The sequence below is a fragment of the Eptatretus burgeri genome, chromosome 2 (genome assembly GCF_056783735.1).
Source record: "Eptatretus burgeri isolate ZD-2024b chromosome 2, Ebu_testis_v1, whole genome shotgun sequence".
NCBI lineage: Eukaryota > Metazoa > Chordata > Myxini > Myxiniformes > Myxinidae > Eptatretus > Eptatretus burgeri.
The window spans coordinates 35,376,390-35,389,513 of record NC_140962.1 but is presented as its reverse complement, the minus strand read 5'-3'; the positions used below and the strand labels follow the sequence as shown (position 1 = coordinate 35,389,513).

At 42.2% G+C, this 13,124-nt stretch overlaps 1 long non-coding RNA gene across 1 annotated transcript in view; it reads right to left on the bottom strand.

Moving 5' to 3' along the window:
* LOC147031794 (uncharacterized) overlaps positions 1-13,124 on the bottom strand; it is a 47,229-nt gene that overhangs the window by 29,007 nt on the left and 5,098 nt on the right. Inside the window, exon 3 of the long non-coding RNA XR_015054475.1 lies at positions 5,033-5,095. This is a non-coding gene — a long non-coding RNA (uncharacterized LOC147031794). The remainder of the gene's footprint in view (positions 1-5,032; positions 5,096-13,124) is intronic.

Below are 13,124 nucleotides of genomic sequence, written 5' to 3'. Positions count from 1 at the left end.
TCTACCGGTGTCAGATAATTCAGTTGAACCAACTGATCTCGACTGCAAGATTGTTGACGGCCCATTGTACACGCACTACCAACACCATTGTGCACGCACTACCAACAGCGGCTGTTCGAACCTTTGATGACTACACCTACGAGACTTTCATCCCTTACATTTCGCAACAACTGTCCACTGTGAAAAGGGTAGACATAGTCTGGGATCGGTACGTCTCAGGCAGCCTGAAGGAGGGTATGCGTGAGAAACACGGAATGGGAGAACGGTTGAAATTCACCAAGGAAACTCGACTTCCTGCGAAATGGTCCACGTTTCTTCAAGATTCCTCGAATAAGAATGAACTTTTCAACTTTTTGAGCAACGCTGTTCGGCACACTTCGTTCCCCGAGGGCAAGGAAGTACCAATATAACACATCTGGTGAGCTGAAATCAACACGGTATCAATGTACAACAACGTTCTACTCAATTACATCGTCAACATTAAATGTTTACTCGATATTTCTTGTTTTCCAGGTGTCAACGTGATATCCATTGGAGGTGATCCCAAGTCTGATTGTTCTCATGAAGAGGCTGACAGTCGGATGTTAGTTCATCTGATTGATTCTCTGGACCATGGGTTTACCCGGATGCAAGTACGCACAGTCCATAGTGATGTCGTCGTCATCCTGATTGGACAATTCCACTAGCTTCTGAGTCGCTGTCCGGATATAGTTCTATGGGTCACCTTCGGAATGGGAAAGAACTTCACGTACTACAAAGTCAACGACATTTGTTCGGAACTTGGATATCGTGCGTCCCGGTGTCTACCAATATTCCACAGCTTGACTGGTTGTGATACCACGTCTGCCTTCATGGGCATTGGTAAGAAGACGGAGTACAAGGTATGGATGGAGTTTGAGGAAGTGAATGATGTGTTCATGTTCATCTCCGATCACCCGTTCTGCAATCTTCACACAAATGAAGCTCCTTTCAAACTTATTGAGCAATACATAGTCAAGCTGTACGATCAATCCAGTACCTTATCGTCTGTCAACGCCTGCAGAAAATATCTCTTTTGTCATCACGATAAATCCTCGTTGGATCGAATTCCGCCCACACAGGTGAGCTCCAATATTTTTGAGGGTTTGAGAGGTTGACTGTAGAACCGGAAACAAATCCTCAATGAAAATGCTGTTTTTCCAACCCTGAATTTTGGTTGAAGTACATGTTCTAATCCGAAACCTTGACTACATATTCCAGGATGCCTTGGATCAGCATCTGAAGCGGGCAGTCTATCAGACTGGAATATGGACAGGCAGCGAGACCATGCCATTACTTCTGTCGCCAGCAGAATTCGGGTGGCGCAAAGTCGGGATTCGATGGTACCCAGTGTGGATTACACTACCGCAAGTGTCAGCTGCTTCCCAAGAACTTATTAAATGTGGCTGCAAGAAGCCGTGCAGGACTTGCAAATGCATAAAGTCCGATTTGCCATGCAGCGCCTTAACCAAGTACCCATGTGATGTGTATGGTAGGCGAATTCATACACTGAATACTGATGAACGGCAATATCCAATCAAACCCTATCGTTCACCGATACTAACGGCGTGCGCTGCATTTCAATTGAAATTTATTCGACAAGATAGAATACTTTGACATTATCTGCAAAATGCATAATGTAAAAAAAGGTTGTGCCAATAATTTTGTGACGTACGTCACCGTTACACCACCAAAAAGTACTTTTTGTGAAATCTGGGGTTCGGTTGCCATGGCAACAACGAACAAAATCTGCCATAAAATCGTAATTTCAGATGTTTGTTTTCCAAGAAGTTCAGGAATCAACAAAGGTCAACATGGGGAAGTTTCTAGGAAAATTAATTTCAAAAAAATTACAGGATAGACTATATAGACGTTCTTGTTGCCGTTCACCCTATATGAAGTTTCCTGCCATTTTAAAGCCATTTTGAACAAAATGCAATTGGGTGAAATATTTTATGGTGAAAATTTTATTGTACATCACTAGAAACGTTTAAACAGACGTTAAAATCGCCGTTTCATAAATATATATTCCTTTTATACAGTGATGCATGCCCTCCCTGACCTCCAATGGTGGCCATCTTGGAAAATGGCTGCCAAAGCCAAGCCATGAGGGGCCCACCCGGGCTCCCCTTCTAAAATCGTTCAGTATGGTCACAGGAAGCCGGATACCAAGTTTGGTACTTTTGTCAAAAAAATTAATGTTCTGCCATGTTTTGGAGTTAAGCGATTCCACTACAGGGGCCTCCGCCTGGCCATCCCCCAGGCAGATGTCTGGCCCATCCCCATCTCCTCGAGATGCCAATCACCCAGCTGCAACCACGAGGCACGTGGTCAGCCCATTGGCCTCCTCCACTCATGAGGCTCCCTCGCTGAGAGAATCTGGCGAGCAGGATCAGCGTCAGGAAAACGAACCACATGTCCATACAACCGCAGCTGATGCTCACGGACTATGCAGGTAACAAATCTCATTTGAGCCTCACTCAGCAACCACAATATAATTGACAGATCAGTTATGTTACTTCAGCAGAAAGAAGGCACAACACAGACATGGCATGGACATGGCATGGACCTGACCGTAGGACACGGCATGAACATGACAGTGGACCATGGCACAAACACAGTACTGATACGGCATGGACACGATGGTGGGACAAGGCATGGACATGTTGGTGGGACACAGCATGAACACGATGGTGGGACACGGCATGAACACGATGGTGGGACATGGCATGGACACGATGGTGGGACACGGCACAGACATGATGGTGGGACATGACACGGACACAATGGTGGGACATGGAAAGGCATGGACGTGGCACAAACACGACACGGACACGGACACAGCATGGACACACTTGGACACAGCCAACAAAATGAGTGATGAATGCTCTGGCCCACCGTCGCAGACTGACCAGGTGTCCTGTATGTCACGGCATTGTCACATTTCATACTTACCTGCCATTTGTTTCTGTGGTCGTATCTGTGCCGTGTCCCACCGTCGTGTCTTTGCCATGTCATGTCGTGTCCTTCGTGTCGTGTCCTACCGTCGTATCTGTGGTGGTGTCGTGTCAATGTCCCACCTCCGAGGTAGGTGATGACGAGGTGATGACGAGGTGATGACGAGGTGTTTGATTCACATCTCAAATTGTGCGTGTTCGTGTGCTGGTGGCTGGGTGGAGATGGTGTTACAGTTTCAAGTGACGGCTGTTTCTTCTGCTTAATCGTAGGGATAGCATCCTCTCTTAATCTTGGTGGATAACCACAAGATCTAGCCATCTCTGTTATTTCATAACAGTTCTCTGGAAAATATTCCGAGCACAAAAGCGAATATTTTGTCGGCCCGATCCATAATCGGGTATTTCGGACAAACCTCGTCCAATTTCTGGCAAACTTAAGGTGTTTTGGCCATTGGTGTAGCATGAATCCATCTCGCTTTGTATTACGAAAAACACCAAGGATGCATAGACTCGGGATATTTGTGGAAAATCTAAAAAATTTTGCTGTTTGAGTTAAATCGTACCGTGGTAACCAGAGTACAAAAATGGAGGTCGACTCCCGAGTGTGACGTCATGGCATATCATGAAGGAGAAGATTTCAACTTTTAATTACAAAATTATCGACTTTATAAATCGGACAAAAAAGACACATCATATCTATTTTGAAGTGTATCAAGGGATAGATTAGCGTTGAGGTGGTCTGAGCATTTGGGTTCCCCTTTAAGATATTTCAAAATAGAAGTGTTCCTTTGGGAGTTCCAAAGTACTCCGGCGGGCATCTTACTGTGCCGGAAGATTAGAGGTAGGGAGGAAACGCACCAAGGGAACACACAGTTTCCATTACTAGTTTGCATTCATTATATAACTTCAACATAGGATGTTCCCAACACATATTATTCAATCACGGCAGTGAGTAAGCAACATACTTGCTGGAGGCCTAATGGTGCTGGATTGAGATCCATCTCAATGCAGGGCTCATGGTGCCGAGATAAAGATCCATCTTAATGCAGAGCTCGTGGTGCCAAGACCGAGATAATTCTCAATGCAGTTCTCATGGTGCTGAGACCGAGATCCATTTCAATGCAGGGCTCATGCTGCCGAGACCGAGATCCATCTCAATGCAGGGCTCATGGTGCCGAGACCGAGATCCATCTTAATGCAGAGCTCGTGGTGCCGAGACCGAGATCCATCTCAATGCAAGGCCCATGCTGTCGAGACTGAGATCCATCTCAACACAGGGCTCATGGTGCTGAGACCGAGATCCATCTTAATGCAGAGCTCGTGGTGCCGAGACCGAGATCCATCTCAATGCAAGGCCCATGCTGTCGAGACTGAGATCCATCTCAACACAAGGCTCGTGGTGCTGAGACCGAGATCCACCCCAATGCTCATGGTGCCGAGACTGAGATCCATCTCAATGCTCATGGTGCCGAGACTGAGATCCATCTCAACACAGGGCTCATGGTGCTGAGACCGAGATCCACCCCAATGCTCATGGTGCCGAGACTGAGATCCAGCTCAATGCTCATGGTGCCGAGACTGAGATCCAGCTCAATGCTCATGGTGCCGAGACTGAGATCCATCTCAACACAGGGCTCATGGTGCCGAGACCGAGATCCACCCCAATGTAGGACTCATGGTGCCGAGACTGAGATCAATCTCAACACAGGGCCCATGCTGCCGAGACTGAAATCCATCTTAATAGTACAGGTCTCATGGTGAGGTTCTCTCATTGCGAATTTCCTTGAGAAATCCTCCGAAAAGAAACATTGGAATAACTTTCCTTTCATCCTCTTCAAACAGCCTCAAAATCTGTTAAAATCACAACTCAACCAAGCAGTTTAATCCTTCGAAGATATTCCAACCTCGTTCCTTCCTCTCGATCAAACCACCTCTGTCTACACAAATGTTATTATGACGTGTTCCTCGTTTTTAAATGATGACATAGCTCAAATGTAAACACTCAGACATTTATAAGTCACATTTGTTCATCGATTTCGCGTCATGAAGAAACACACCTGAGCGAGGGGCATGGCTTCTCGGTTTCCCGGCAGTCTCCGCATCCTTCACGACAACTCGGCCTGTGGGAGGGTCGGAGAGAGTTTCCGAATTTTTATTAATACAAGATAAATTACTCTCGATTTGGGGTTTTGTCATCACATCTGCTTTCTTTAAACGTGGAAAATTAAATTGTGTTGATGGTAGCTGCAGAAAATATTCGAATTCTGTGCATCGTTATTGGTTCACAGGGGGAACAACTGACGTTTGCAGTCGCCACCACTGATCCCAATGATACTGACTGGATGGAGGGTCGGCCCATAAACGTGCAAACAAAGGTGAAGCCGACACCCGACCATCTTGGAACTCACAAAAGGAATGCACACTCACATTAACTTTCACATAAACGTGAAGCCGACACAGCCATTTTGGAATTGGCAAAAGGAACGTGTACACACATTATATATCGTGCACACTGGAGAGAAAACGCTGTTTTCGATTCGTTTTGCATATTTCAATGAATACCTCGTACAGGGGGTACATGAGATGTAGATATAACTTGTGCACGAGAATCAATGACAGCCATTAAAGCCAAATATTCATACAAAAATTAATGTATTGCAATTTTTAAAGAAAAAATCTAAACTTTACAAAAACCACAAGAATGCTTCTGAATTTTCCAAAAATTGACCAAGGCAGCCATTTTGAACCACTTCCAGTAATCTGATCGGAATGACCTCCACCATTTAACATCCCAACCCTGTCCTTATGTTCTAACCCAAATTTGGTCGCATTCTGACTGGTGAGTCTGGAGAAGAAGATTTTTGAAGAAATTTACTATGTCAGCCATTTTGGCCTACTTAAAGTCAAGTGACTGGAACGAGATTTGTAATCCCCGTTCCCAGTCAGGAGCGGAACGTTGCTGCCAAATTTCAGCCGGATCGGCCTCGCGGTTTGGCCGGAGAAGTCGAAATAGGGAACTGACGGACAGAACGACAGATGGTGCACGACGACAATACCGTATCTAGAATTTAAATTCCAGATAAACTAATAACTAATGAGATGGACTGAACAAGGCAGATGTCACCATATATTTCAGGAATTCGATGTGGAGCAGACAAGAGACTTCATGAACCATACATGAATGTTTCCTGAAATGTTTGATTACTTTTTCGAACAAGTGAAACCCTGTATCGATAAGTGTGATTCCCTTTTGGGAAATTCACTTCCTGAGTAAAAGTAAAAGCAAATCCTCAGTTTTTGACAAGTAGAGCTCTTCAAAGGAACTGACAATTTATCTCCAAAGTTCAAGCCTGAGTATTATACCACACAGTACATCATAAATTTGTCAATTTTGAATGATAGTTTGGATGAGGCTTTAGATCTCAAATCTGATCTAAGGATGAGATGGGTCAGGTGCACAGTCGTTGTCAAAGCTCGAATGCTGGTACCTTGTTAGATTTCTCTGTGTGAAAAAAAACTTACAAGGAAAGGCATCTTATGATGCTTGGAATTTTTTTTGACTTATGAAGTACACTTTTAAGAATTGCATAGTTAATGCTTAAATTATGTAATACTTCCTCACTACTCATCGTTTGACAAGCTGACCAACCTGAATAAGTTGTGGCTGCAAAACAACCAGCTGCAGAGGTTTCCTTCATCACTCAAACAGCCTATAAAAATACTCTACTATTTGGATCTTCATATTCATAACGAGCAGAAGCCCATGGTAAAAATACCACGATATTTAAAAAAGGGGAAAAAAGGAAGCCTTTTATTATTGCGCTGGTTGAAAGAGCTCAAAAATAGGGGAAATACCAATGGGTGCTCACCTCGTCGATAAGAAAAACAGGGAACCACTGGTAGGCATGGATGACCCACAAAATATGTAACGGAGAAGAAAGTAAATACCTATGGATTTTTTTTAATGCAGTGAACAAACTTTGGTACAACACGGGTGATCAAGGTTGTGGTCAAGTTTCATCGAAATTGGGTGTGTGGTTTCAGAGAAGTTGCAAGTGTTTATGGACGGACGGACGGACTGTCGAACGGACGATGTGCCATCCCATAAGCTCCCCAGAATAATGTTCCAGGTGAGCAAAAAATGGGAGGTAATATATTTGTTAACAGCAAATAAACTTAGAATGGCACTCTTCAATGTCATGACGTGGACCGATATACCTCTGCCCACATTCTTACATCATTATTCATACTTGAACCAAGCTTGATTTAAATCCCTTCAGCTGTTCTCAAGTAGCACATTTTTAGCAGCGTCTCGCGTCACGAACGCTGCTCATAGAGAACTCAGCGTTGTTCTTCTTGTTCTAGTTCTAGTTCTTGTTCTTGTTCTTGTTCTTGTTCTTGTTCTTGTTCTTGTTCTTGTTCTTGTTCTTGTTCTTGTTCTTGTTCTTCTTGTGAAGACAAAACCTTAACCTCTAGTACTCGGCTCTTGTATATACAAGATCCGGATCTCCTTAAATACTAAGCACATGTACACATCCTCACACAGACGGTGCCTTTTGAGAGCGTCTATCATGAACTTTTAAATATATTCGGACATTTGCTTTAAAGTTTCGAAAAGTTCACGTTACTATTTAAAGATTATTCCATTTATCATATTGTAATTTCGTAAATACACTATTTATTTCGTAAATACACGATATATCGTAAATACGTAAATACATTATGACGGGTCTCGCTATTGGCTTAATGAAGGCACGTGACAAAATATCAGAAGTTGTTGTTTTTTTTATTATTATTATTTTTTTCGCCGACAAAACCTTTAGGGTGCTGCTCTTGGACACATTTGTCCTTGTTTTTACCTAACATGACCTATGATCATCGACCTCTTGATCCTATAATGTAATCAGTTGATGTATGCATCATTTTACATACTTGTACTGAGTTTGACTTGGATTGCTTCAGCGTTCTTCAGTTATCATGGTAACGAAAACCTATCATGGACGGACGAACGCAGAGACGGATGACAGCTGGACAGACAACCCAAAAACATAATGCCTCCGGCGACTTCATCGATGGAGGCATAACATTTTTTGAGAGCAATTGAGGCAGGGATCTGTATACACCACTCAGGTTCATTTTTTTGTATGATTGAAAAAAATTATAATCTTCCCATAAGTTTGGATTAATTTGAAGCAACCTTTACTTCATTTTTTTCCCTCCACAGAGCGTTTCCATTTTCAGGGTGTGACAGACAGACAACATTAGCCTATTATATTGTCGCGGCGCTGGTGGCCAAGGTTAATCCCCCCGACCCAAATTGTAGTGATGGGCGGTTAACACCACCAGCCTAGACGGTCGAGTGGACTTTTCCTTAATAGGAGGCGGACACGTCGATCCTCGGAGATTATCACGTGCGTGGGAAGGGCATGTGGCAATGGCGGTGCGACGGGGGCACAGAAATGGATGCACAGGGGAGTTTATACTTGAACCCCATGACAAATACACAAATACAGCCACTTAAAACGAACACTTTTAATGAAAATAGACAAATATTTTCAAAGGACAATAATCAGAATAAAATAATATGTGAGGTAAACTAATCCTAAGTCTAAATCGAGGCACCTCTACACACAGACAAGGGGGAATGAAATAAAAGAAAATCCTTCCTTTATTCTGGTACTTAGCTTGGTCCAGAGATGGTCTTTGTGGAACTTGTAATTGAGGCGCTTATAATTGCACATGTAGATGCGTGCAAAATGGTGCCAAGTCGCTCTCTCGCAGCGGGACAAATGTACGTCAGGCAATTCGTGAGCGGTATTAAACAGCAAGGTTCAGAGACCCCGTGCAGCTGCTTCATGTGTCGATCGTCCTCACCGACCCGCTATTTGACATACACAAGGCTCGGGGTCTGTTCCTCAGGATCCAACCAAGAGCCAAAGGACAGCATTTTGCTTCACCAAATACCAAATCTCCTCAGCACTAATACAAGAATCGTGCAGTCTTCTTCATGCGTCGAAGGAAAGCCAGCCGTAAAGCCCTGTTCATACAGGCCATCTCCGAGCTACGTTCTCTCTTGACTGCGTGTGTCCCTCACACTCAACCGTTCCTCCTCCAAACTCTCCACTCTCCATCCGATTTGATCTCCTCGCTCCCATGCCCTCTTCCTCTTCATGCATCTCACGTCATGCCCACCAATCAAACGCCTCCGGGGCGTGGCCTTCTCACACGAAACCCGGGAAGGAGGGGCTTCTGCCCGCTTGTAGTTGTTTTAGGGACGTGTTCTCCACCTTTATTGCCAATCTCGGAATACAAAACGTAGGGAAAGTTCACTGGGGGGCGATTACATACTTGGGCAATAAGTCTTAAACTCTACCGAATTAACATGGCACCACCCCCGGTGTGGTGACACATAACACTTAAGCTCACAGTTTCCCTACTTAATTACATTGAGATGTCTCCTACACGTCCACGAACCAAACAACTCTATTCAATCCTATCTTTCCTATTAAATTCCTCCATCTACCCCCACAACCGAAACAATATATACAAGCAGTATACCCACCCTCCGGGCAATCTTGTTCCAAGCATGCAACACATTCTTCTGACATATCCCTATATTTGGGTGGTGTATAGGCAACAGACCACTGCCTTGATCACGCTCAAAAATATAATTAACCTGGGTTATGTACGGAGATCAAAAACATGCAAACTGCTTAGGTGCATGTATATGTTGTGGTTATATAGCTTGGATAATTCCAATTTAACCCCCACCACTCCCTCCCCTCTCCCCAAAGAAGGAAAATGTCAAGATGAGTGAAAAAAAATCTCTGAATGTTTCAGCTTCCGAAAGTCAAATAATCTCAGAGGAGTAGATGATACACACATACTGTACACCATAGCACAATTATACAGTATATAGATAGATAATATAACATACACACACACACATATATATATATATATATATATATATATATATATATATATATATATATATATATATATATACATATAGCCAGGGTATTATAATTATAAATTATAATTTGTGATTGCTATTGAATACAGAATGTAGATGTTTTGTTTTTGCTCCGTTTAAAAGTATCATTTACTTTCTTTCAAAGATAATTACATATTTGATGTCATGGAATATTATGGTAATTTTGAGTTGGATATACAGTATTTCCATAATATTTTGCAGGTAATTATTTCTCAACATATTAGTCACGTGAACTCCTTGCTGAATGTTTTGAAATAATTTCTAGAATTTCTGTTATGCATGTAAATAAAAATGAAAATTGTATCAATGTTTTGTCAAACACTCCCTGTTGCAGAAAATGCAGCTTGTTGTCAGTCAATTGTAAGAAGGTTAGTTTGGTGAGTTTATCAAATATCCCTCGTGGGAGAGACGTAAGTTTGTTCTGGTGCAAGAAGATTACTCTTAAGCGACATTAAATATCCTGCTTATCAGTGACTTAATATTAAGATTACCAAGATACTGCTACCATCCATTTATCTCTGTCTTTTGATTGCATATCACTTCCTGTGTCGCCATCCTCATTATTTAGATTAAAAAAACGCGTTTTCTTTTCAACTATGGCTGAGTGCGGTACTGTATTTGAATAGCGATGCCTTCCTCCTGCGTAACCAAATAACCCCGTTAAGCCAACTGTGTGGCTAAAACAGCTGCTTGCTGAAATTAGCACAACTGCATTGTGGTTTTTGATCATGTTTTTGTCGAATTTTCTGTGTCAAACCGCACCTTGTTCTATTGAATTGTCAATACTGTGTCCTTGGCAATATTCGGCTGACTCGTTTTGGGCTGGGCTCATCGGATTGTTTATTCTGCCTCCGTTTTTGACTGCACGTGCTTCATTCTTGCTCCTTTTTCTCCCAGGTATTGTTACTTCTGATCCCTCAGCTAGCTTAATCTTTTTCCCCTTTTCCCTCCGAAAAAAATTACAAAGAAGAAAAACTCTTGTCTTGATATGGGGAGGTCCTTCTGGGTTTTCCTGACCTTTTCTTGTCTTGTACCGAGCCAGTTTATTTCAGGTTTTGCAACATGTACCTCACACCATTGGAGGAGATCTTCAGCTTTTCTGCGATTTTCTTCATACCTTCTTCTTGCAGAGTTTGGATTTTCACACTGTTCTGTTGAAAGTTGCTTCTTGCCACCATTCTGAACCCACTCAGAGACTTTCAAGCAAGGAAACAAGCAGATGAAAACTAATTTCACATATTCGCTAATTTGCAACTTTTATTGTGGTTTCTTGTAATTCACACAGATGTACGTAACTTGCGTTGATTACTTCAATAAATTATTTACTGTAAAAAAAATTATTATTATTTACTCTACTATAAGATGATTAATTAATATTTATTAATACGTTTTAATAATTTGCCATATTTTGACCCTGAGTAACAACCAGCTGAAGAGAGTTCCTGAAGGAGTTTTTGACAGGCTGAGTAAACTGAAAACACTGAGGTTCATTGATAACCAGCAGTATAATTTTCTTGCTTTAGTTGAGGTCTAAACCAAACATTACATCACTAATTTTAGAGGGATTTGCTGAATTCAAGCTGTTTTGCCTCATCCAAATTGTTAAACATAACTGATAAACAGAATGGCAGCTAAAAACTGACAGTTTTTCACTGAAAAATTCCAGACGGTTTCATTTTTGCTCTTGGTTTTGCGTACGATTGTGGAGTGATGGCTCCTCATGGCCAAAAAACTTTGAAAACCTGCATTATAAGTTTATTGCTTATTCTGACATGATGTGTGATTAAGAAAGAATGATCTATATGAAAGAAGAGTTTAGATGAAAGAAACTCTTGTCAAATATCACAGGAATTCCACGTGTAAGAGCCAAAATACTTAATTCACAAGATTATAAAAGTTTCCTGAAATGTTTGATTACTTTTTCGAACAAGTGAAACCCTGTATCGATAAGTCTGATGCCGATTTGGGAAATTCACTTCCACCTGCAGCATGAGTAAAAGTAAATCTTCGGTTTTTGACAAGCAGAGCTCTTCAAAGGAACTAATAATTTATCTCCAAAGTTCAAGCCTGAGTGTTATAACATACAGCACAGTCTAAATTTGTCAATTATTAATGATTACCGAGATGAGGCTTCAGATATCACATTTGATTAAAGGATGATATGGGGAGGGGTGTACAATCAGTCAAAGCTCGAATGCTGGTAACTTGTGACATTAGTCTGTTACAAAATAAAAAGTTACAACAAAAGGTATATCCTAACGATCAGAATTTTTTATACTGGTGAAGTTTACTATTTTGAATCATGTTATGAATACTTAAATGATGTCATACTTCCTCTCTCGTTTGACAAGCTGACCAACCTGAAAGAGCTGTGGCTGCGAAACAACCAGCTGCAGAGTTTTCCCTCATCACTCAAACAGCCTCCAAGTATTCTCTATTATTTGGACATTCATATTAATAATTATATAACTAGCCAAGGTTTTATTTAGTAACTAGCAAATACCACCTATCACTTTGCTAACGGGACGACTAAGAGGGGGTGAAAGAGAGGGGGAGAAAGAGAGGGGGGAGAAAGAGAGGGGAGAGAAAGAAAAGGGAGAGAAGGAGAGGGGGAGAAGGAGATGGGGAGAAGGAGATGGGGGAGAGGGAGAGGGGGAAGGGAGAGTGGAGACTCGGAGAGGGAGAGAGACGGGTGGGGGGGGGGAGTGAGGAGGTGGAGGGGAAAAGAGAGAGGAGGAAGGGGGAGCGAGGAGGGGTGGGGAGGGAAGGCAGCATTAAGTGAGAGTAAAGGAAGGAAAACGTGCGTGGAGTTTTAATTACGATTCATCATATCTCATCAAAATGATTCCGCATCAAATAACAATGAAGACGGAAACAAAGTAAGGTCTGAAATCCATTTTCTACCAGTCATACCGTAAATACCTCCCGGAGGCAAACACCACCTAGACATTAGTCCATTTGCCATCCTTATGAGTTCAACAGCAGACCTTGCAATCATCTATAGTACAAAGTTTTAAAGTGGATTTGCTATCCCACTTGGTCTCTGAAGCAATTCAGCTTGGTTGTCCTCGGACCAACTTTGGGCAATTTTTTAAATATGCAAATTAGGGCCACCATTCCCAAAAAAACTATTTTCTTCAGTATCTTTGCAA